Raw genomic sequence first — 26,917 nt, 5'->3', positions numbered from 1 at the left:
AATCCACGCATACGAGCTACATTCCAAGACCTAGCCAGTGGAGACAGTGGCCCTTTACAACCTAATGTGCCACAGGAACGGTTCCAAACACTTGAGCAACAGCCTGGAGCATTGACCCACTACCCGTGAATCCCTGCTGCCTCTATCTCCTGATGAGAATGGCAGGGAAAACATCCAAGGCCGGAAGCTGTCCCTCGCTTGCAGAACCATATTGGCAGACCCCTTGCAGACTAGGCTTTCAGGAGGTTTTCCCTTAGAGATTTAGTTTTTCTTTGGCCTCAGGTGTTGCTTCCTTCTTAGATAGGACATTGGGGGAAATTGTCATTCTGGACACTTCATTCTACCTTCATTCTGACCTACCAGGGTCAATAATAATGAACCACTTTGGCCTTCGGCATTTCCCTTTCAATGAATCTCTTTTGGTCTGTTTGCAAAGTGGTTTCTCCCTGGGTGCCACTCAGAGCCAGTGTCCCAGAGAAATATCCTTTCCTTAAGGGGGGAATCTGGCCAAGTCTGATGTCTCTGGCCTAGGTGGGACACAGGGTCCCTCATCATGTGCCTTTCAGACGCGTGTGGACAATGGGAGGCATATGGCCCTGGAAGGTGCCCAGCAGAGTGCCCATTGGTAGGCAATGCCAGGGTTTGAGGGGGAGCTGGCCTTCCTTCTGGTTGGAGGAGAAGCTATGTTAGTCTTTTCATTTCCCCTTTACCCTCATGTCCTGTGTCATGTAGAAACTTGGCCTTCCTTATAGCCCTTCCAATCCATTTTCTGTTTTCATAACTAGGTCATGGCTCATAACCAGGTGGACTTGGTCTGTCAGCCACATAACCAACATCCAGGATTAGTGATGGCTCTGTGCTAGGTCAGAAATACCAGTTTCTTAATCCCAAGAAGTAGGACCCTCCTGTCCATGAGTGCCTGTTCCTTGACTGGCCCAGTTATCTCTGTGAAGGGAAGCCAGCTTGCCTTTCTCCCCTGGCTGATTGAAGTGTCTTCACCCTCTAAGACAGATGGATCACGCATGCACAGTAGATTGCAGGTCAATTCAACCAAAAAAGCCCTTACAAGGAACCCTGCACCATGACTTGGTTACCACACCTAAAGCACCAGCGGAACCCATACCGTGCTACCACCGAATCACTGCTCTTTCTGTGTCCTGAGGGATAGGGCATACAAAGGAGCCAAGGTAAGGAGCCTACCTTCTCTTTCTAAAAGAAAGGTAGAGGCCTCATGCTGAGTACCCAGGTGTAGGCCATGGATGTTTCCCTTTGCCTCTGCCCATAGTTGTTTCTTACGATAGACGACAGTTAGCTCCTCGGGAGATTGTGCTAGGTGTGTGCTTCTCAGCCTCATTCTGCTCTGCTTTGTCATGAAGCATTTGCCCTGTGTCGATTTCTTTCCATTCTTTTGGCCTCTTTTTTTGAAACCAGGAAATCGCTGGCCCCCATTCACATTGAGTGTCTCAGAGCAATATCCTCCACTTTAACCTGGGACCCTTGGGTGAGTTTGGGTGACTCAGGCATAGATTGGCAGCAGGACGGCTTGTAACTCCCCATTGGAACTCTTGTCCAAACGAGAGGCCTAGCTCATATGATGTTGCCAAGCAGGATACATATGCATGTCTTCACGCTGTGCCAGAGTTTGGGGGACAGACTGGCCTTACACATGCAGCAAGGATAAATGAGGTAGATGACCATGCCAGCAGTATCCCATTCCCTTCTGTAATGTAGAGCCTTGGTCTCCCTTGGAGCCATTCCCACCAATTTGCTGTTTTCTACTTCTTGGGACACATTGAGGGATGCCTGGGCTTTCACTCCCTTCACACAAGCCGAGCCCAAAGATTGGTGCTAAACTCTCGCTCTGGTCCTGTGCTATATGAGAGCAAACAGTAACTTCCTGTCTAAGCAAGGCTGGGCTACTTGTCCCTCCCTGAGTGCTTGGTGCTTGGCCAGCTCTGGGTAAGTGGAGTGAAGGGTAGACCTCCCTTCATTCTGGCACACTATGCTTCTGGACCTGGGAAGCACAGAAAGGGCTCATTCAAGGACTACCGCCTCAAGTCCAGGTTCCAAAAACGTGACAAACTGCTGGGAGCAGCACCCCTTTGCCTCTTCATCAATGGTGCATCTAATTCCTGATGGGAACGACAGGAGAAACCTCCAAATCCCGTATTGTCTCTGTTTCTGAAGAAAAAAAAACACACCTCCTGCAGAATTACATGCTCAGGTGTAGCCAATGGAGGTTTCCTTTTACCACAGCGCTCACGAGTTTCTTCCTCCCCACACAGTCAGCCTGCCAGGAGATAGCAGGAGGCCCTGAATTTTAACTCTAGCCCATTATCTTCTGTAATGTAGAACTTTGGCCCTCAGGGTGCCTACTTGCCTGTTATTGCTCTTGTTTTTATACTAGGTTCTAACTGAGAGAGCCAGCGCCTCAGCAGAGTGTACTCTGTTTGAAGTAGAATATTGCAGGATCCATGAGTCTGTGTCAGGTACACAGTCCAGGTCCAAACATTGGTGTGGAGTTGCCAGTGATTTTCTGAACCAATTGACAGCACACGGTGTCTGTTGTCCCAGAGAAGAGCAGGCCTGTCTGTCCCTGGAAGCATGGTGCTTAGTCAGCTAGAGTCATGGAAGGGATGGGTAGCCAGCTGGCCTCCCTCCCCTGGCTGCCAGAGGTGCCTTCCTCATGCAGATTGGATGGTTCATGCATGTGCATTCTGCCCCCAGTCTTTGGATAGCGCCCAAAGGGACCTTGAAGTGAATCTTGGAACCAGGCCAGGTGCTAGCCACTTGACCATCAGCCAGGAGCCCCCAACAGCCACAGCTGAATCACTGCCACCCCTCTTTTCTGATGGGAAAGGGCAAGAAACAGACCCAGCTCCAGGGCATCCCCACTGTTTCTGAAGGAAGAATTCAGGCCCCTTCACAGCACTTCACAGCACAGTGGGGATGCAATCAATGTGGAATGGAGATGTTTCTCTTCATTTCCACTCGGCCCAGCAAGGGGGACAGTTCCCTGCTAATACATCTGGAAGAGCCATTCCCACACATACCTCTCGGCTGGACACCTTCCGATGCCCTTCTGATGTCCGTGTAGACCTGAAGCCAAAAGGCCAAAGCCACTTTAGCTCCACTTATCCCACAGTCACAAGGACTGTTCCCGTGGGACCTTTGCAAGCCGGAAAGAGTACTCTGAAAGACTGGATTTGTATGGGCCCCAAGACGAACCTGGATGGATGATAAAGCAACGTCATGAAACTGGACACAACGAGGGCTAGAGTTCTTCCTGTTTAGAAGAACCTGACTAGCACGATGTATTTGCAAGCCGGCTTGCTCAGGAATCACGAGCAACTTTGGTGTGCTTGGCTCCAGGAGCTCTGCCAAGGAAACACGTTGGAGCCCTGTGAGCAGGAGGCCCACATTCTCCCTTAAGAAACAGAGGGGAACTTTGGCTTCTAGTGCATTTCTGCCCATCATATCCATCGAGAGGGTCAGCACTGGATCTGAGAAATGAAGAATGTGCTTCCATGCAACGATCAAGAGGTGGGAACGAGGTCTTGGTCCACTGTTTATTCAAAGGGCTTTTTGTGCACTGATCAGGTTGTGGAGCATACTGCACTTGCCCGACGCTCTGTTCTTTTGATTGAGGGTAATCCTACCCCTTAGGGAGGGGGTCCCGGTTGGTACCCATTCCCATGATCCTATAACCTGCCCACCAGCTAACGTTCAGGGACAGGGGGAATAGATGTCCTCTGGGACATCAGACTCTGAGAGCCACACGTCAGGTCAGGGAAGCCTTGGAAAGTCACCCGCAAATCGGGGACCTGGGTTGCTGTAGGGGACAGACACAGGGTCTCCATGTGATAACTGACAACAAGTTAAGAAAGCAGCAATTAGAGAAGACTGATTCCAGGGTGAGTCAAAGCTGTGCATGCAAGTGGGCACGGGGAGAACCGAGGAAAGAGACCATGACTTTCCCTTCCCCTTGACCCACACAGCAAGCAGGTGGGATCCACCCCTAACTTCAGGCTTAGCCTACCCACGAGCATTCTCCCTGGGCATCCTCACACACACTTGGTATAGGCATGCCCATATCATTCTGAAACCAAACTGAGAAGGGCCCAATTGAATACCGATATCACCATCACAAGCACACCACCAAACAAGGATGTTACCCTGGAACACTGTCCCGGAACAGTGTTCACCGAAGCCCTCTTTCATCTGCAATGTTCAGGAGTGGCAATGGAGACACACACTGCCAAGGTTCTTCACCACACAGATTTGGAGAAAGTTGACAGTGAAGAAGCCAACGCACTCTCCTATCAACCAGGTTGTATCCGGAGTAAGAAAAGCCTGTGGGATTAGGCCAAAGGGCCCTCTGAAGGACTACACCTGGGAGGCCTTTCAGCAAGAAGCCTGCCTTCTTTCTTCAGGAGCCAGGGATTTCTGACTTGGTCGATCGCTGCCACGTTTCCCATCCCTTGAGGGAGGCAGCAGCGTTTGAGCTGTAGCTCTGAGGCTCTGAGGGCTCTTGCTCAGGAATCTGCAACAAGGACTTGGTTCCCTCGTTCCTGGCAAAGCCTCTCCCAATGCTGACCCCCTCCTCATTGTTACTGCCCATGTGCAAACTGCTTCTCAGAGTAAAGGCAACTGAGTCATCCGGGTCAGTGAGGTAAGCTGGCCCTCCTCACCCTCCATAGCACAGCCGACCAAGCACTAAGCAACCAGGCACTCAAGGCCTGCTTTCCTTTGGTAGAGCAGAACCTGATACTTCTGACTGAACACAAGAGCAGAGTGGGAGATTGCAGCCTAGCCAGGTTTGCCAGCTGAGTTAGTGATGGCTCCTTGGCGCCTAAGGGAGAAAAAATAATACAATGTCAGACACACAGCAAGGGAAAGGAAATGGGTGCCACGTGGGCCAAAGCTCCACATTTATGGTGGGAACGTGGATCCACTTGGAGAAAAGGCTTCCTTCATTTGTCTCTGGCCAGAAGGAGTCCTGCTCTCTGACCAAATCTCCAGCTTAGCCTAAACACGAGACATCCTCCACTGGTCCCCTTCACATCCCTGAGCTCTGAATGGCTGCATACTTCTGAAACCCAGTGAATTAATGAAGAAGTAGCCCTGTGGCAATCTCTCTCCTGTAGTCCGAAGGACTGGATCCGACTCCCAGGTGGCAGACGGAGGATAGACTCTTGGGACACTGATTCTGAAGGGATTGCGGGAAGAGCCTTGTTTCCACAAGAGAGCAAAGATAAGGTCGATACGGTGGGCCACAGGTCTTCAGAGCTTGGAAGGGGAATTCTATGGAGAAAGCAGTGCCCAGCACCAACCCCTGGCAACCTGGCTGGCTGTGAGAAGACACTACAGTGGGCTTAAACGAAAGCACTCTGGAGAGTCTCCATCTGGGAGCCCTGTCAGCACCAGATCTGCCTTCTTCCTTCAGAAGGACCTAGAGAGCCCTGGGACGTGGTCGGCGTTTGTTGCTTTTTGCATCATTGAATGGACTGAGCAGTGACAATGCTGTACCTGGGAGGTGCCACCAGCGGTGGCTCCAAAAGGTAGAGAGGGACACTGGTGCCCTCTTCCTACAGGAAGGGCTCTTCCTCCGCTGACCAACTTCGGGAGCCTACTTCTGGAGCCCTGTGTGAACTGTCTGCCTTTCAGGAGGAAGGCACCTCAATCAGACAGAGCAAGGAGGCGAGGTGGCTCCAATCCCCCACCCCTTGCTGCAAACAGCCAAACACCAAGCTCACGGCTAGGAGGAGTGTCCTCCTTTGGGATATGCGATGCTGGTGCCTCTAACAGAGCTCAGGATGGAGTGGGAACCCGATGTCCGTCCTTGGGTGCCGGCTGAGTGTCATCTCCATGGCTCCTAAGGGTGAATCAAGAGGCAGTTGGAAACACAAGGAGGCAGTGGAGATGGCTGCAGCTAGGCAAAGGCCACTCAATATTTCCATCCAATGGGAAGGCGATCAATGTGAAATGGAGATGTTTATCTTCGTTTCCCCAAGGCCCAGCAAGGGAGCCAGCTCCCGTCCTATATGGCTGCTGGATCCTCCCCGTGCACAGTTCTCGGCTGGACCCGTTCTGATGCCCTAGGGCTCTGGATGTTCAGGTAGTCCCTGAAACCACAAGGACAGGGACTCTAGCTCCACTTGTCACGCAGTCACAATGGCTGGTCCCCATGGGATATCTGCAGCCGGATAGAGAACTTTTTAGAGTCTTTTAGGACTCACTTTTTATGGACTCCAAGACGGACCTTGACAGATGATCAAGAAATTTGCTGAAAGTGGATACACCCAGGGCCAGTGTTCTTCATGTGTAGAAGAGTCTGACCAGCACAATATATTCACGATCTGGCTAGTCGACGTATCAAAAGAACTTTTGGGGTCTCTGACTACAGGAGGGTTCCACAGGATGCCCTTTGGAGCCCTGTGAGCAAGAGGCCCACGTTCTCGCCTAGGACATTGAGCAGAACTTTGAATTCTGGTATTTCAGCCTTCGTATTGGTAGAGAGGGTCAGCATTGGCTCTGCCATTTGAAGAATGTGCTTCCATGTGATGATCATGATGTTGAAATGAACTTTGGTGTGCTATTTACACAAAAGCCTTTTAGTGTGCTGATCATGTCATGGAGCGTGGTGCATTTTCACAGACAGTTCTGAATGAGGGTAGCTCCATCCATTAGGGCAGGGGCTCACATGGCTCCCATTCCTACAATACAGTTGCCTGCCCAGCACCAGGGGAGCAAGGACATCGGGGCTAGCTGTCCTCTGGGACATCAGACCATAAGAGCCCTGCATTGGGTCAGGAATGGCTTGGAAACTCACCTACAAACCAGGAATCTCGGGTGGTGTAGTGGACAGATACTGGGTGTCACACTGTACACACTTTAGGCACCTAGTGCTAAGCCATTTCCTCATGCTTCTACACAAGGGTTTAATAATACTTTTGACTACTTATCCCCAAGACGCTTTCTAAAACCCATTGGCAGCAAAGGGTACTTTTTCATTGGTAAAGCACGAGTCTATACAGAGAGGTGGTGAGGAATGTGTTACTCTATATGTTTATCAGGGACAAAGAATGTCATGGAAGCACAGTAATACTCTGGACACTAAGGTACAGGGCCTTTCCCCATACTAATACAGAATTTTTTTAAGTGTTTATGTAAATTCCAGATCATTATCATCCAGTGTAAAAATAGTTTCAGGTGTGGATTTCAGTTATTCCACCCTTCCCCACAACACCCGATGCACACCATGAAGTGTTCTCTTTCATTTCCATCTCCTATATAACCCAATCCCCGCACCCATCTTTCCTCTGGTAACTATCAGTTTGTTGTCTATAGTTAGTCTCTTGTTTTTCCACTCTCTTTTTCCACCATGATTACATATTTCTTTTGTTTCTTCCATTCCATATAGGAGTGAAATCATACAGTATAAGCCTTTCTCTGACAGATATTTCACTTAAAATGAAACTCTCGAGCTCCAGCCAAATCATTGCAACGGAAAATTTCATTCTCTTTCCTGGTTGTGTAATATTCCTATATATGTACTACATCTCCATCCATTCTTCAGCCAGTGGACATTTGAGCCCTTTCAATCATTGGGCTAGTTTTCATTGTGCTGCTAAAAACACTGGTGTGCCTATAACCCTTTGAATTTGTATTGTTGTATCCTTTGGGTCAATACCTCGCTGTGTAAATGCCGGATCATAGGGCACCTTCAAGTTTTAAAGGATAATTAGTTAATTAATTGATTTAATGGGAGAGAGGGAGAGAGGGAGAAATGGAGAAGGGCAGAGAGAGACAGAGAATCTCACATGAACTCCATGCTGCCAGTGCAGAGCCCAGTGAAGGCTCAGTCCCATGACAGCGATCCTGACTTGAGTGGATATCAAGAGTCACCTGACTGTGCCACCCAAATGCCCCAGGGCCATCTTATTGGTAAGATTTGATGAAACATTGTACTGTTTTCCAGAGTGGCTGCACCAGATTCCATTCCCACCCACAGTGGCAGAAGGTTTCCCGTTCTCCACATCCTTGCCAACACCAGTTATTCCTTGTGAAAATTAGCCCTTCTCACAGACATGTGGTGGCATCTCACTGTAGTATTGATTTGTATTTTCCTGATGATGAGTGATGTGCTGACTCTTTTCATGTGGTTTTGAGGATAGGTTCACCTTCTATGGTCCCTGTGTGCTCCTCTCCCTCCCACACTTCCCTCAATGAAGGTTCCCTCTCCTCTGCAGCACCCTTGATATACTTCTCCCCCAACTCCCTGTCTGCACTTCCTCCCTTTCTTTGATGTGGCTTCTCTCCGTGTAGCCCTAGACTTGGTTTTGTCCATCTTCAGGGTATTTTCTGGAGTATTTGGCATAGCTGGTCATCTAGCTATGTTCAAGGGATGAGACTGCATGCCTGCCATGCTACCTCTCCCAACACACACTAATGACGAGTATTTCAACAAACTGCGTCTGCGATGTATGTGAAAGGCTACATGAAAGACACTTGTGCAATGTCATTTCAGACAGTAAAGCACAAGGCGTGGGCGGCGTCTGATGGGTACACGAGGGGTTAGTGTGTGGTGTGTGTGGTGTACGTTTGGAGTGGTTGTGGTTGAGTGCATGATCTTGTTCTGTATGGATGGTATGTATGTTCTATGCATGGCTTGTGCCTGTGTATGGCATTTGTGTGGTGAGCGTGGTGTGTGCATGCTGTGGGTGGTTTATAGGTGGTGGATGTGTCTTTCTGTGTGCTCTAGGTGTGGGATATGGGTTGGGAATATACTACCATGCATATATGCCCCTCCTATAATGTAAGTTTTCATGCCGTCTATGTATGGTGTTTGTGTTTTGTATGTGGTGCATGTGTGGTGTTAGCGTGTGACATACAAGTGGAGAATGTGTAATATATAAGTGTGGTGTTTGTGGTGTGTGTGTCATATATGTATGGATATCATGGTGTGTTTATTGTAGAGATGCTATCTGTGTAGAGTGCGTTTTGGGTGTGGTATACGTTTGGCGTGTATGTGGTGTATATATGGAGTGTGTTTAATGTGTGTAGGGCTTGTGTGCATGTGTGTGTGGGGTGTGTGTAATGTGTATTGTATGCAGTAAGCGGTGTGTGGAAGATATCTGTGTGATGTGTATAGTGTGTATGTGGTGAATAGGTGAGGTGTTTTTGTGGTATTTGTGTGTCATGGAGGGATGTGTTTGTAGTATCTTTTTCTGTTGTTCGGTGTAAGAGTTGTGTAACTGTATGGTATATGTTTCACATTTGTATGTATACGTGCAGGGCTTATGTGGTGTATGTGTAGTTTATGTGCAGAGGAGGTAACATCTGTCTTCCTCATATGTGGTGTAGGTTTGTTGTCTGTGGTGTGTATGTGGAGTGTGTGTGATTTGGGAGAGGTGGTTTGGAAATCGTTTGTATGTGTTAAATGTGGTAATACTGTGGGAGGGCTATAACTGTGGGTGTTTGAGGCATGTGGGATCTGTGTTGGATATGTTGTGGCCTATGCCTGGTGTGTATGTGGTGTGTGTAATGTATGGACGTGTACATAGTGCATGTGTGATGGAGGTGTGCATATAGTATTAACCTGGCTAATGCAGTGTGCAAGGTGTGTGGTATGTTCAGGGTGTGCTTGTATGTGTGTTATGCGTGCCTTGAATGTAATGTATGGATGGTCATTTGTGGTGAATTTCTCATGTTTTGTGTTTGTGTGTTGTGTGTATGTGTATTGTGGTATGTGTGATATATGTGTGGTTGTCTGTAATTGGTAGGTTGTGTGGCTGCATATTAGTTGCAAGATGGTTTCCCCAACGTGCATTTGGACAAAGTTGAGTATATGGCCCTTTCCTCCTAGTCCCTACATAGGTTTTCCAACACTTGTAACTGAGGGAAACAAGATGTTAGTTAAAAGATGGTTTCCCCAGTGTTCTTTCACAGAGTTGGGTGTATGGCATTTACCTTGTATGCCCTGCATAGGTTTTCAAACAGTTCTCGCTTATTGAAACATGATGTCAGATGGAAGATGGTTTCTCAACAGTACTCTCTCACAATGTCAAGTGAATGTCACTTTCCTTATCGTTCCCCTCATAGGATTCAAACAATTCTAACTTAGTGATACACAATGTGATTTGAAAGGTGGTTTCCCCAAAGTGCACTTTGACAGGCTTGAGTATATGGTGCTTTCCTCATACATAGACCCAACATGGTTTTCAAACACTTCTAACTTGCTGAAACAAAATGATACAGATGGTTTCTGCACAAGATTCTTACACAGCGGGTGGTTTTCAAAGACTTGTAACTCAGTGAAATGAGATGTCAGTTAAAAAATTGTTTCCTGAAAGTGCACTTTGATGGAGTTGAGTCTATGGCACTTACGCTGTAGGCCCCGCATTGGTTTGCGAACAGTTCCCACTTAGTGAAACCAGATATTAGTTGAAAGACTTTTCCCTACAGCGTTGTTTCACAGCATGGAGTATAGGGCATTTCCGCCTAGGCCCTGCATAGGTTTTCAAACCCTTCTAACTTAGGGAAAACAGATGTGAGTTGAAAGATGCTTTCTCCACAGAGTTGAGTATATGTCACTTTACCCATCATTCCCAGAAACGTCTTCCAAACATTTCTAACATGGTGAAACGATATCAGTTAAAAGATGCCTTCCCCCACAGTGTTTCACAAAGTTGAGTGCATGGCACTTTTCTACCAGGTCCCACATGGGTTTTCACACACTTCCAATTTAGTTGAACCAGATGTTATTTGAAAGATGGTGTCCCCAAGTTCAATTCCACAGGGTTGATTATATGGCACTTTGCCCATAGTCCCCACAGTTTTCAAAGCATTCTGACTTAAGCCAGATGTTAGTGAAAAGATGATTTACCCAGATGATCTTTCCCACAGTTGATTAAATGATGCTTTTTCTGCCCCGCATAGGTTTTCAAACAGTTCTCCCTTGAAACAGCTTTGATGAAAGACTCTTTCATCACCGTGTTGTTTCACACGAGTATATGTCACTTTCTGCCTACGCCCTGCATAAGTTTTCAAACAGAGAAAACAGATGTGAGTTGACACATGGTGTCTCCACAGTATGTTTTCACAGAGTTGAGTGTATGTCACTTTCCTCATCGTTCCTAGTAAAGTGTTTGAAACAGTTCTGACAATGAAACAAGATGTTAGTTGAAAGATAGTTTGCCCACAGTGTTTCAGAGTATATGGCACTTTCCTCCTCAGCCCTGCATAGGTTTTGAAAGACTTCTAGCAGTGAAATACTTGAACATCTAAATGTTTGAAGGAGTTTAGGGAAAGACACTTTCCGTCTAGGCCCCACATGGGTATTCAAACACTTCCAAGTTAGTTGAATTAGATTTTACTTGAAAGGTGGTTTCCACAAAGTGCAGCTTGTCAGAGTTGAGAATATGGCATTTTCCACATAGTCTCCCCATGATTTTTCAAACCTTTCTAAATTAGTGAAACGATGTTAGTTAAAATATCTTTTAACCAGGGTTCTTTCACATAGTTGACTATATGGCTTTTACCTTGTAGGCCCAGCATTGGTTTTCCAACAGTTTTCACTTAGTGAAAGATTACGTCATTTGAAAGACTGTGGTTCACCACAGTGTTCTTTCACACAATTGAGCACATCGCGCTTTCTGCATAAGTCCCCATAGGCTTCAAACACTACTATCTTAGTGAAACGAGAGTGTAGATGCAAGATGGTTTCCTCACAGTGTTGTTTCATAGAATTGAGTAACTGGCACTTTCTGCATAGGCCCCTATACTTCGGGTTTCCAAATGTTCTCACTTTGTGAAACAAGATGTTAGTGGAAAGATGGTTTCTACACAGTATTTCTTCACAGATTCGAGTAAATGTCACATTCCACATCGTTGCCTGCATAGGATTTCAAGCAATTCCAGCCTAGTAATGCAAAATGTGATATGAAAGATGGTTTCCTCAAATGCAGATTGACAGAGGTGAGTGTAAGGCACTTTCAGTATAGGCCTCATAATTTTTCAACCTCTTCTAACTTAGCGAAAGGAGTTATTTGAAAGATGCTTTCCCCAGTGTTGTTTCAAACACTTGAGTATATAGCACTTACTGTATATTTTCGCATATATATTCAAACTCTTAACTTAGTCGAGATTTTTGTTGCAAGATTTTTTCTCTGCAGTATTCTCTCCGAGTATTGATTACATGTTACTTTCTACATCACTCCCCTCATAGGTTTTCAAACACTTCTATCTTAAACAAGATGTTATTTGAAAGTTGGTTTCCCAACTTGCAGTTTGAGAGAGTTGAGTATATCACCCTTTCTGCCTAAGCCCCACGGAGTTCTTCAAACACTTCTCACCTAGTGAAACATGATTTTAGTTGAAAGATGGTTTCTCCACAGTGTTTTTTCACAGTGGCTGGTATATGTCACCTTCTGTATTGTTCCCCACATAGTTCTTCAAACACTTCCAAATGAGTGAAACAAGATGTTAGTTAAAAGATGGTTTCCCCATCTTTTACAAATTTCTTCACAAATTTGAGTATAGGGCAGTTTGTAAGCCCTGTATAGGTTTTCAGACAGTTCTCAATGAAACAAAGTGTCAGTAGAAAGATGGTTTATCCCCAGTGCTCTCTCACAATGTCGAGTACATGTCACTTTCCCCATCGTTCACTGCATAGGGTTTCAAACATTTTTGACTTAGTGAAACGAGATGTTTCTTGAAAAATGGTTTTCCCACAGTGATCTTTCACAGAGTGGCTGAGCCCCTCATGGGCTTTCAAACACTTCCAAGTTAATTGAATCAGATGTTACTTGAAAGGTGGTTTTCCCAAAGTGCAGTTTGACAGAGTGGAGTATTTGTCCCTTTCAACATCATTCCCTGAATATGTTTTCAAAGAGTTCTATCATAGTGATACAATTTGTCAGTTGAAAGATGACTTTGCCAAACTGCAGTTTTACTGAGTTGAGTATATGGTACTTTCTGCATTGTCCCTGCATAGTTTTTCAAACGTAGTGAAACAAGTAAAGGATGCTTTACCCAGAGTGCTCTTTCACACAGCTGACTATATGGCACTTATCTTGTAGGCACTTCCTAGGTGGTAACACAGTTCAGTCTTAAACAAGATATTAGTTGAAAGACTGTTTTACCAGTGTTTTTTCTTTCACACAATTGAGTATATGCCACTATCTGCATAGGCCCCACTTAGGTTTTTACACAGTGTTTTTACACAGTGCATATAAGTGAGTATATGGCGTTTACCATGTTGGCCCTCAATAGTTTTTCAGAGTTGCCACTTATTGAAACCAGATGTTAATTGAAGGATAGTTTCACCAGAGTGTTACACAGAGTTGAGTATATGGCACTTTCGGCATAGGCCCCACATAGCTTTTCAGACACTTCTTAGTGATACAAGATGTTAGTCGAGAGACTTTTTGTCCAGAGTATTCTCTCTCAGTGTCGAGTATAAATCACTTTCCACATCGTTCACCACATATATTTTCAAAACACTTCTAAGTTGACACAAGATGTTAGTTGATGATTTCCACAAAGTGCAGTATGACAGAGTTGTGTACATGGCAGTTTGAGCATAGAACCTGCAGAGTTTTTCATACACTTCTCGTGAAACGAGATGATCGTTGAAAGGTTGTTTCACCACAGTGTTTCTTGGCAGAGTGGAGTCTATGGCACTTTATGTGTTGGTCCTTTAAGGGCTTTCAAGTACCTCTAACAAGAATAAAGCCAGATAGTGTTTGAAAGATTGTTTCACCACGTTGTTTCACAAATTTGCCTGTATTGCACTATCTTCCTAGGTTCGGCATGTGTATTCAAACACCTGACTTAGTGAAACTAGATTTTAGGTAAATGATGGTTCCCCCAGAGCGTAGTTTCACAGAGATGCGTATATGGCATTTTCCTTGTAGTTCATGCATAGATTTTCATACTATTTTAACTTTGTGAAACTCGAAGTTAGGTTAAAAAGTGCTTTCTCTCCAGTGGTTTTTCAGAGTTGAGTATATGGCACGTTCCCCATTAGCCACGCATAGGTTTTAAAACAATTGTAACTTATACAAGATTTTAGTTGAAAGATGGTCTCCCCACTGTGTTGTTTCACAGATGTGAAATAAGATGTTAATTGAAAGATTTGCCGCAATATTTTCTCACAGAGTCAAGAAAATATCACTTTCCTCATCGTTCCCTGCAGAGATTTTGTAACATTTTTAACTCATGTAAACAAGATGGTGGTTGAAAGATCGTTTCCCCACAGTGTTGTTGTTCCACAGATGTCTGTATGTGGCACTTTCCGCACAGGTCCCGCATAGGTTTTCAAATATTTCTAACAGTGATACAAGATGTTAGTTGAAAGATGGTTTCCACAAAGACCAATTTTACAGAGTTGAATCATGGCACTGTCGTCATAGCCTGTGCATAACTTTTCAGACACTTGTTAGTGAAACGAGATGTTAGCGGAAATATGGTTTGCCCACAGTGTCAATTCACAGAGTTGAGTGTATGACACTTACTCTGTAGGCCCTGCATACATTTTCAAAGACTTCTCAGTGAAACCAGAGGTTAATTGAAAATAGTTTCACCACAGTGTTGTTTCACAGAGTTGGCATTTTTAACATAGACTACACAGAGTTTTTCAAACTTCTAATTTAGTGAAACGAGATGTTATTGGAATATGGTTTCCCCACAGTGTTGTTTCACAGAGCACACGGTACTATCTTCCTAGGTCCCTCATGTGCATTCAAACACAGAACATAAACCAGATTTTAGGTGCAGGATCGTTTCCCCAGAGTGTTATTTCACAGAGTTGAATATATGGCACTTTCCTTGTAGGTCATGCATTAGTTTTTAAACTGCTTTAATTTTGTGAAACCACATATTAAGTGAAAGATGATTTCTCCACAGTGCTTTTTTCAAAGCATAGTGTATATGGCACTTTCCGCATAAGCCGCGCATAGCTTTTCAAACACTTCTTAGTGACAAAAGGTAGTCGAATGATGGTTTGTCCACTGCATTTTCTCACAGTATCCAGTATGTGTCACTTTCCTCATCGTTCCCACATAGGGTTTCAAACACTTCTAACTTGATACCAGATGTTGGTTGAAAGATGGTTTCCACAAAGTGCATTTTACAGAGTTTAGTATATGGCACTGTTGGCAGATGGACGGCACAGTTTTTGAAACACTTCTAGCTTAGTTAAATGAGATGTTAGTTGAAAGATCGTTTCAGCACAGTGTTGTTTTTCCACAGAGTTCAGTGTATGGCATTTTCGGCATAGGCTCTGCGTGGTTTTTCAAACAATTCTAACTTAATGAATAAGATGTTGGAGGGTTTCCCCAACAGTGGTGTTGGCCAAGTGGTGATATGGTCTTATTCACACAGGACCCGCTTGTAGTTTCAAACTCTTCAATCTTAGTGATACAAGCTATTAGTTTAAAGATGTTTTGCCCACACAAGATTTGTTCACAGAGTCGAGTATACAACACTTTCCCCAGAAGCTGAACATAGGTATTCAATCACCTCAACTTAGTGACACAAGATAGTTGAAAGATAGTTTGTCCACTCTATTTTCTTACAGTGTCTGGTATAAGTCGCTTTCCACATTGTTCCCCACAAAGGTTTTCCAACTCTTCTAATGTAGTGACACAAGATGTTACTTTAAAGATGGCTTCCTAAAAGTGCAGTTTGACAGAGTTGATAATATGGCACTTCTGGCATAGGTCCCGCATAGCTTTTCAAACACTTCTAACTTAGGGAAATGAAAGTTTAGTTGAAAGAGCATTTCCTCACAGTGTTTTTTCACAGAGTTCAGTATATGGCACCATGTATGTTGCGCATATGTTTTCAAAAGAGTTCACCCTAGGTGAAATCAGATGTTAGTTGAATCAATATTTTACCACAGTGTTGTTTCAGACTTGGGTACATGGCACTCGGCATGTAGGTCATGCATAGGTTTTCAAACTATTTTAAATTTATGAAACCATATGTTATTTGAAAGAAACTTTGTCCACAGGGTTTTTTCACAGAGTCGAGTATATGGCACTTTCCCCATAAGCCCATTGGTTTTCAAACACTTCTAAATTAGTTATCCAAGATGTTAATTGAAAAATGATTTCCCCACGTGTCACAGTTGAGTATATGGCCCTTTCTGCATAGACCCTGAATAGTCCTCAATTTTCAATTAGTGAAACCAGATGTTAGTTGAAAGCTCGGTTCACCACACTGTTGTTTCACACAATTGAGTATGTGGCCCTTAGTGGTTAGGCTTCTTATAGGTTTTCAAACACTCCTAACTTGAATGATATGGTAAGTGAAAGGTGGTTTCCCCAGTGTTGTTTCACAGCATTGAATATATGGCACCATCTGTCCACATAAGGCCTGTATGTGTTTTCCAACACTTGCAACTGAGTGAAACCAGACGTTAAGAGAAAGATTGTTTCCCGAAATTGCTGTTTCACAGAGTTGAGTATATGGCACTTCTCTCCATAGTTCCCTGCATAAGTTTTCCATCACTTAAATTAGTGAAACTGAATATTTGTTGAAAGATGGTTCCCCACAGTGTGGTTTCACAGATTTGAGTATAAGGCACTTTCTGCATAGGCCCCAACCTGGTCTTCACACAAGTCTAACTTCGTGAAACCACGTGTTAGGTGAAAGGTTGTTTCCCCACAGTGTTGTTTCATAGAGTTAATGTATGACACTTTGTACATCCTGCATAGGTTTTCAACCTCTTCAAACTTTGTGAAACGAGAGGTTAGTTGAATGATGGTTTCAGTTAGACACAATTGCGTGTATGGCACTTTCAGTATAAGCTCTGCATAGGTTTCCAAACACTTTTATCTGAGTGAAACAATATTTTCATGGAAGATGTTTCCCCACAGTGTTTCATACAGTTGTGTACATGGCACTTTCAGTGTTGGCCCCACATGGGTCTTCAAACATTTCTAACTTAGTGAAACTAGATGAAAGTTTCACCACACAGTTTTTTCACAATGTTGAGTACATGGCACTTTTGTTGTCGGCCCTGAATGGGTTTTCAACACTTCACATTTCCTAGTGAAATAGGATGATTGAAAGATGATTTTTGCACAGTGTTATTTGCAAGAGTTGGGTATACAGCACTTTATACATAGCCCCCCATAATGTTTTCAGATACCTGTAACCTAGCAAAACCTGATGTTAGTTGAAAGATGGTTTGTCCACAATAATTTTTCAGCGTTGAGTACAAATCGTCTTCCTCATAGTTTCCCTCATAGGTTTTTCAAACACTTCTCAGTGAAACAAGACGGTAGTTGAAAATGGTATACTTATGGAAAATGCCTCATACTCAATGCTCTGTAAAATTACTATGGAGAAAAATCTTTCAACTAACAACTTGTTTCAGTTAGAAGTGTTGAAATCTTAGACACAGAAGTATAACAAAAGTGCCCTTTACTTACCTTCTCAAACATAATTGTAGACAAACCACTTTTCAAATATCTGGTTCAGCTAAGTTAGAAGTTTTTGAAAACGCTTGCAGGACCAACACCAAAAGTGCCATCTACTCAACCTTGTGAAACACCAGAGTGGTGATGCCCTCTCTCAACTAATATCTGGTTTCACTATGTTAGAAGTGTTTGAAATCCCATGCGGGGACAAAACCGAAAGTGCCATACACTGAAGTATGAAGCACTGCAGGGAAACCATCTTTCAACTAAAATCTTGTTTCAGTAAGTTAGAAGTGTTTGAAAAGCTATGCGGGGCTTATGAGGAAATGCTTATACTCAACTCTGAAATAACCATGTGTCGATAGTATCTTTCAACTAACATCTTGTTTCACTAAGAAGAGTCTGAAAACATATGCAGAGCCTATGTGGAAAGTTCAATATATTCAACTTTACCAGGCAGCACTTTAGAGAAACTTTCAACTAACAGCTCATTTCACAAAGTTAGAAATGTTAGTAACATAAAGTGCCAATACTGAACACTGAAAAAAGAGTGCAGTGAAACTGAGTGAAAATTGTTTGCAAACTATGTGGGACCTATGCGGAAAGGGCCATATAGGCAACTCTGAGACCACTGTGGGGAATCCATCTTCCTACTCATCTCTTGCTTCACTAAGAGGTGTTTCAAAAACATGCGTGGCTTAAACTGAAGTGCAACATACTCTGTGAAAGTGCACTGTTGGAAAACAATCTTCCTCCTAACATGTGGTTTCACTCAGTTACTAGTGCTTAAAACACATGCTGGGCTTGTGTGGACAGTGCCATACACTCAATTGTGAGAAACAGTACTGTGGGGAAACTGCTTTTCAACTACCATCTGGGATCTCTGAGGTAGAAGTGTTTGAAAATCTATGAGAAAGCCTAACTAGGTGCCACATACTTAACTGTGGGAAACAACAGTGTGGGAAAAGATCTTTCAACTAACATCTGGCTTCACTAATTGAAAAGGGTTTGAAAACTATCAAGGTCTATGAGGAAAGTGCCATATACTCAACTATGTGACACAAGACTTTGGGGAACCATCTTCTAACTAACGTGTTGTTTCTCGAAGATAGAAGTGTTTGAAAACCAGGGGGAGACTACACCAAAAGTGCCATATAGTCAACTCTGTGAGTCACTGTGGGGAAACCATTTTTCAAAAACCATCTCTGTTCTCAAAGTCTGAACACCCATGCAACAGCTGCATCAAAAGTGTTGTGTAGTCAACTCTGTGAAACAATACTATGGGGAATCCACGCTTCAAGTAACGTCTTGTTCCATTAGTTAGAAGTTTTTGAAAACCTATGCCAGTACTATGCAGAAAGTGCTATAGTCTCAACTCGGTAAAAAACGTGGTGAAGCCATCATTCAAAGGACATCTGGGTTCATTTGTTAGAAGTATTTGAAAACCTATAGGGGCTTATGCGGAAAGTGCCTTATACTCAAGTCTGTCAAGAAGATTTTGGGAAAAACCACCTTTCAACTAACATCTTGTTTCACCATGTTAGAAGTGTCTCAAACACTCTGCTAGGAATGATGAGGAAAGTGACATATACTCGACAGTGAAAACATACTGTGGAGAAACCATCTTTCAACTCACGTCTGGCTTCTTTAAGTTAGAAGTGGTTGAAAACCTAAGTGGGGCCTATGCAGAAAGTAGCATATAGTCAATTCTGTGAAAAAAAAGTGGTGAAAGTCTTTCAACAGATATCTTGTTTAAGTGCGAACTGTTTGAAAACCTAATTTGTGCCTATAAGTGCCATATAATCAACTGTGTGAAAGAGCACTATGGGTTAAGCATCTTTTAACATCTAGTTTCACTAAGAAGCATTTGAAAAACAATGAGGTGTTGTGCAGATAGTACCGGATACTCAACTCTTTCAAACTGTACTTTGGGGAAACCATCTTTCAAGTCACATCCTGTACCACTACATTGGAATTGTTTCAAATCCTATGCGGGGAACGATGTAGCAAATGATATTTCTTGATTCTGTGAAGGAATACTGTGGAGAAACAATCTTCCAACTACCATGTTGTTTCACAAAGTTAGAACTGTTTTGAAAACTTTGTATACACAGGAGCCTATGCAGGAAGTGCCATATATTCAACTCTGTGAAACAGCACTTTCAGGAAACCATCTTTCAACTAACATCTCATTTCACTAAGTTAGAAGTGTTTGTAACCTACGGGGACTTATGCAGAAACCACCATATGCTCAATTATGTGAAAAAACTATGTGGTGAACCACAGTCTTTCAATAATATCTTGTTTCACTATGTGAAAACTCTCTGAAAACCAATTCGGGGCCTGAAAGGTAAGTGCCATATAGTCAACTGTGTGAAAGAATTTAGTTTCACTGAGAAGTGTTTGAAAAGCTATGTGGGGACTATGTGGAAAGTGCCATATACTCAACTCTGACAAACTGCACTTTTGGAAAACCACCTGTCAAGTAACATCTGATTCAACTAACTTGTGTTTGAAAACCCATGTGGGGCCTAGGTGGAAAGTGCCTTTCCTTCAACTCCTTCAAACAACACTTCGGGAAAACCATCCTTCAACCAACATCGTATTTCACTAAAGTTAGAAGTCTTTGAAAACCTATGCGGGGCCTAGGAGGAAAGTGCCATATATTCAACTCTGTGAAACAACACTGTGGGCAAACCATCTTTCAACTAACATCTTGTTTCACTCTGTCAGAAGTATTTCAAACACTGCTAGGAACGATGAGGAAAGTGACATATACTGGACTCTGTGAAGTACTGTGGAGACACCATGTTTCAACTCACATCTGGTGTCTCTAAGCAGTAGAGTTTGAAAACTTAGGCGGGGACTAGGGGGAAAGTGACATATGCTCAGTTATGTGAAAAAACACGGTGATGAAACAGTCTTTCAATTAGGCTTTTGTTACACTAAAGGAGAACTGTTTGAAAATCTATACGGGGCTGACAAAGTGTCATTTAGTTAACTGTGTGAAAGAACGCTCTGGGTAACTAACATATGGTTTAACTAAGGCAGAAATGCTTGAAAAACTGCAGGGACTGTGAGCAAAGTGGCATATACTCAACCCTGTCGAACTGTATTTGGGGAAACCATCTTTCAAATAACATCTTGTTTGAGGTCCTATGAGGGTAACAATGTGGAAAGTGACATATACCAGCCACTGTGGAAGAATCCTGTGGAGAAACCATCTTTCAAGTAACATCTTCTACAAGTATGTTAGTTCTGTTGGAAGCCCTAGGCAGTGCCTATGTGGAAAGGGCCATATGCTCATCTCTGTCATACTGCACTTTGGGGAAACCACCTTTCCAAAAATATCTGGTTCAAATAATTTGGAAGTGTGTGAAAACCCATGTGGGGCCAGGACAGAAAGTGCCATACACTCACCTTTGTGAAAAAAAACTGCGGGGAAAGCATCTTTCAACTAACATCTTGTCTCAACGTGTTGGAAATGTTTGGTAGACGTTGCTGGGAACGATGAGTGAAGTGACATATACTCTGTGGAAACATACTGTGGAAAAACCATCTTTCAACTTACATCTGCTTTCCCTAAGTTAGAAGGGTTTGAAAACCTATGCAGGGCCTAGGCGCAAATGCCCTTACTCCATGCTGTGAAACAACACTGTAGAGAAACAGTCTTTCAACTAATATGTGGTTTCACTAAGTGGGAACTCTTTGCAAACCAATGCGGGGCCTACAGGGTAAGTGCCATAGACTCAACTTCGTCAAAGTGCACTTTCAGGAAACCATCTTTTAACTGACGTCTCGTTTCACTGAGTTAGAAGCGTTTGAAAACCACTGTGTAAGACTCTTGTGCAGAAACCATCTTTGAGTATCATTTTGTTTCAGTAAGTTAGAAGTGTTTGAAAACCTCTGTGGGGTCTATGAGGAAAGTGCCATATATTCAAGCCTGTCAAAGTGCACTTTGGAGAAACCACCTTTCAAATCACATCGTGTATCACTCAGAATTGTTTGAATCCTATGAGGGGAATGGTGTGGGAAGTGACATTTACTCGACATTGTGAGAGTACTGTGGAGAAACCATCTTCCATCTGACATCATGTTTCAATAAGAGAACTGTTGGAAAACCTATGAGGGGAGTACAAGGTCAGTGCCATACACTCAATTCTGTGAAAGAACACTGGGGAAACCACCTTTTAACTACCATCTTGTTTCCCTCAGTTACAAGTGTTTGAAAACCTACGCAGGGACTAGGAGGAAAGTGTCGTATACTCAACTCTGTCCAAATGCACTTTGGGGAAACCATCTTGCAACTAATATGCAACCACACAACCCACCAATTACAGACAAACACCATACATATATCACACATACCACAATACACATACGCACAATACACAAACACAAAATATGAAAAATACACCACAAACGACCACAGTACATTACACTCAAGGCACGTATAACACACATACACGTACACGCTGCACATACCACACACCTTGCACGCCGCATTAGCCACATTAATACTACATACAAACCTACATCACACATACACCACGTACACGTCCATACATTACATACACCACATACACACCACACACCATGCATAGGCCACAACATATCCAACGCAGATCCCACATGCCCCAAACACCCACAGTTATAACCCTCCCACAGTATTACCACATTCAACACATACGCAAAATTTTGAAACATACCACCGCTCCCAAATCACACAAACACACTCCACATACACACCACGGACACCAAACCTACACCACATATCCAGAAGACAGATGCCACTTCCTCTGCACATAATCTACACATACACCACATATGCACTGCACATATAGATACAAATGTGACACATATACCATACAGCTACATCACTCTTACACCGAACAATGAAACAGATACTACAAACTCATCCCTCACATAACACACGAATACCATACAAATACCTCACCCATTCACCGCATACACACCACATACACATCACAGAGATATCTTCCACACACCATTTACTGCATACAATACACATTCCTCACACACCACACACATACACACACGCCCTACACCCATAAAACACACACACTCCATTATAGGCACCACATACACGGCAAATGTACACCACACACAACACATGTACACTACACAGACACCACATCTACAATAAACACACCATGATAATTCATACATATATGACATAAACCACAAACACCACACACACCACACTTTTATATTACACATTCTCCACCTGTATGTCACACGTTAACACCACACCAGGCAGCACGTACAAAACACACGCCATACATAGACAGCATGCAAACATACATTATAGGTGGGGCATACATGCATGATATATATAGTATATTCCCAACATATATCCCACACCTAGAGCACACAGAAAGACACATCCACCACCTATAAACCACCCACACCATGCACACACAACGCTCACCACACAAATGCCATACACAAACACAACCACATATACAAATGCATGCCATCCATACAGAACAGGAACATGCACTCAACAACAACCACTCCAAACATACACCAAACACACCACACGTGTAACCCTCACACACCCACCAGACGCCATCCACACTGTGTGCTTTACTGCCTGAAATGACACTGCTCAAGTGTCTTTCATGTAACCTTTCACATACATCTCAGAGGCAGTTTGTTGAAACTTCGTTATTAGTGTGTGATGGGAGAGGTAACATGGTAGGCATGTGGTCTCATCCCTTGAACATAAGCTAGATGACCAGCAAATCATTCCAAATACCCCAGAAAGCAACCTGAAGATGGACAAAACCAAGTCCACAGCTCCAGGGAGAGAAGAAGGCACATCAAAGAAAAGGAGGAAGTGCCGACAGGGCGTTTGGAGGAGAAATATATCGAGGGTGCTGTAGAGGAGAGGGAACCCTCAATGAGGAAAGTGTGGGAGGGAGAGGAGCACACAGGGGAACACACAAGGTGAACATTTCCTCAAAGACACATGAAAAGAGTCTCCACATCACTCATCATCAGGGAAATACAAATCAATGCTACAGTGAGATGTCACCACACATTGTCGGAAGGGCTAAATTTCACAACACAAGGAACAGCTGGTGTTGGCAAGGATGTGGAAAATGGGAAACCTTCTGCCGCTGTGGGTGGGAATGGAATCTGGTGCGGCCACTCTGGCAAACAGTACAAAGTTTCGTCAAAACTTTCGCCAATAAGATGGCCCTGGGGCACCTGGATGGCACAATTAAGTGACTGACTCGATATCCACTCAAGTCTGGATCTCACAGCCATGGGACTGAGCCTTCGTTGGGCTCCTCACTGGCAGCATGGAGTTTGCATCGGATTCTCTGTCTCTCTCTGCCCCTCCCCATATCTCCGTCTCTCCCTCTCTCCCACTCAAATCAATTAACTAATGAAAACAATTACTTACCCTTTAAAACCTGGAGTTGGCTATGACCCAGCATTTGCACTGCGAGGTATTTACCCAAAGGATACAAAAATACCAATTCAAAGGGATATAGGCCTGCCAGTGTTTTTAGCAGCACAATGAAAACTAGCCAAAGATGGAAAGGGCCTAAATGTCCACTGGCTGAGGAATGGATGAAGTTGTGGTGTATATATATATATAATAGACTATTATGCAGCCAAGAAAGAGAATGAAATTTTTCTTTGCAATGATTTGGCTGACACTCAAGAATATTATGCTAAGTGAAGTAAGTCTGTCAGAGAAAGGCTGATACCGTACGATTTCACTCCTATGTGGAATGGAAGAAATAAAAGAAGTAATCATGGTGAAAAAAGTGGCAAAACAGGAAACAGACTCTTAACTATAGAGAACAAACTGATAGTTACCAGAGGAGAGATGGGTGTGAGGATTTGGTTATATAGGAGGTGAGAATGGAAGAGTACACTGTGTAGTGCACCACGTGTTGTGCGGAAGGATGGAACAACTGAAATCTACACCTGAAACTATTACACTGTATGTTAGCTATCTGGAATTTACATAAAGACTTTAAAAAACATTCTGTATTAGCGTAGGGAGAGGCCCCTTGCTGAAGTGCCCAGAGCATTACTGTGATCCAAGTGACATCCTTTGTCCCTCATAGACATATAGAGGAACACTTTCTTCAACACCTCTCTGTGTGGACCCTTGTGCTTTACTGCTGAAAAGTACCCTTTGCTGCCAGAGTGTTTTTGAAAAAGTCTTGGGGATAAGTAGTCAGAAGTAATCTTAAACCCTTGTGTAGAAGCACGAGGAAATGGCCTAGAGCTAGGTGTCTAAAAGTACAGTGTAGCACACTGTATCCGTCCCCTACACCACTGAGATCCCTGGTGTAGGTAAGTTTCCAAGCCATTCCTGACCCAATGCAGGGCTCTCAGGGTCTGATGTCCCAGAGGAAAGCTACCCCCCATGTCCCTGCTCCCCTGGTACTCGGCAGGCAACAGTATTGTAGGACGGGAGCCACATGGACCCCTGCGGTAATGGATGGAGCTACCCTCATCCAGAAGAACAGGGTGTGAAAATACACCATGCCCCATGACATGATCAGCATGAAAAGAGGATTTTGCATAAATAGCACACCAAGGTTCATTCCAACATCTTGGTCATCACATGGAAGCACATTGTTCATATCACAGAGCGACTGCTGATGCTTTCTACCAATACGACGGGCTGAAACACACCAGAATTCAAAGTTCTGCTCAATGTCGTAGGGGAGAATGTGGGCTTCTTGCTCACAGGGCTCCAAATGGCATCTTGTGGAACACTCCTGTAGCCAGAGACCCAAAAATTTCTTTTGATTCCTGGGCTAGCCAGATTATGAATACATTGCGCTTGTCAGGTTCTTCTACACATGAAGTACACTGGCTCTTGGGGTATCGAGTTTCACAAAATTGCTTGATCATCCATCAAGCTCCATCTAGAGGTCCATAAAAAATCAGTCTTTTAGAGTACTATATCCTGCTATAGAGTACTATATAAACTGCTGCAGTTTTCCCATGGGGACCAGCCCTTGTGACTGTGTAACATGTGGAGACAATGTCCCTGGCCTTGTGGTTTCAGGACTACCTGAACATCCAGAGGCCTAGGGCATCAGAAGGGGTCCAGCCAAGAGCTGTGCATGGGAAGGTTCCAGCAGACATGTAGGCATGGATCTGGCTCCCTTGCTGGGCCTCAGGGAAATGATAAACATCTTTCCACATTGATCGCATTCCCATTGGATGGAAATACTGAATGTCATTTGGTCCTGGCTACAGCCATCTCCTCTGCCTCCTTGCGTATCTGATGGCCTCTTGATTCACTCTTAGAAATCACAGAGCTGACACTCACTCAGCAGGCACCCAGGGGCAGACATTGGGTTCCCACTCCATCCCGTGCTCAGTTATAGCCACCAGCATCGCATATCCCAAAGGAGAACACTCCTTGTATCCAGGAGCTTGGTGTTTGGCTGTTTGTAGCAAGGGGTGGAGGGATTGGAGCCAGGTCGCCTCCCTATTCTGCCTGATTGAGGTGCCTTCCTCCTGAAAAGGAGACAGTTCACACAGGACTCCAGAAGTAGTCTCCAGAAGTTGGTCAGCAGAGAAACAGCCTTTTACAGGAAAAGGGCACCAGTGTCCCTCTCCACTCTTTGGAGACACCACTGGCAACAGCTCCCATCTACAGCACTGTCACTGCTCACTCCATTGAATGATGCAAAAAGCAACAAAAGCCCACTAAATCCCAGGGCTCTCTAGGTCTTTCTGAAGGAAGAATACATGTCTGTTGCTGACAGAGCTCCCAGTGGAGACTCTAGAGGACGTTTTTGCCTAGGCACTCTGTTGTGTGTTTCTTCTTCTTATAACCAGCTAGGTTGCCAGGAGTTGGTGTTGTACACCATAGAATTCCCCTTCCAAGCTCTGAAGATCTCGGGCCCTCCTCATCCACCATGACACATCTTGCTCTCTTGTGGAAACAAGGCTCTTCCTGCAATCCCTTCAGAATCAGTGTTTCAAGAGTCTATCCTCCATCTTCCACCTGGGAGTCGGATCCAGTCCTTCGGACTACAAAAGAGACATTGCCACAGGGCTACTTCATTAATTCACTGGATTTCAGATGTATGCAGCCATTCAGAGCTCAGGGGTTTGAAGACACCACCAGAGGATGTCTCATGTTTAGACTAGGCCAGAGATGGTCCGAGAGCAGACCTCCTTCTGGCCAGAGGCAAATGAAGGAAACCATCTTTCCAAGTGGATCCACATTTGGACCATAAATGTGGACCCTGGCTCACCTTGCGCCCATTTCCTTTCCCTGCTGTGTGTCTGACAATGTATTTTTTTCTCCCTTAAGCACCAAAGAGCCATCACTAACTCAGCTGGGAAACTTGTCTAGGCTGCAATCTCCAACTCTGCTCCTGTGTTCAGTGAGAACTATCAAGCTCTGTTCTACCAAAGGAAAGCAGGCTTTGAGTGCCTGGGTGCTTGGTGCTTGGCCTGCAGTGGTA

At 44.1% G+C, this 26,917-nt stretch overlaps 1 pseudogene; it reads left to right on the top strand.

The window, feature by feature from the left end:
• The first annotated feature begins 4,242 nt into the window (after nt 1-4,242).
• The window catches only part of LOC128774158 (cytochrome c oxidase subunit 1-like), a 95,139-nt pseudogene continuing 72,464 nt past the window's right edge, over nt 4,243-26,917 (top strand).

Source organism: Panthera pardus, unplaced genomic scaffold (assembly GCF_024362965.1).
Source record: "Panthera pardus isolate Hobbes unplaced genomic scaffold, ASM2436296v1 HiC_scaffold_3, whole genome shotgun sequence".
Lineage (NCBI taxonomy): Eukaryota > Metazoa > Chordata > Mammalia > Carnivora > Felidae > Panthera > Panthera pardus.
The sequence above is the reverse complement of the archived record's forward strand: the minus strand, read 5'-3'. Positions and strand labels throughout refer to the sequence as shown.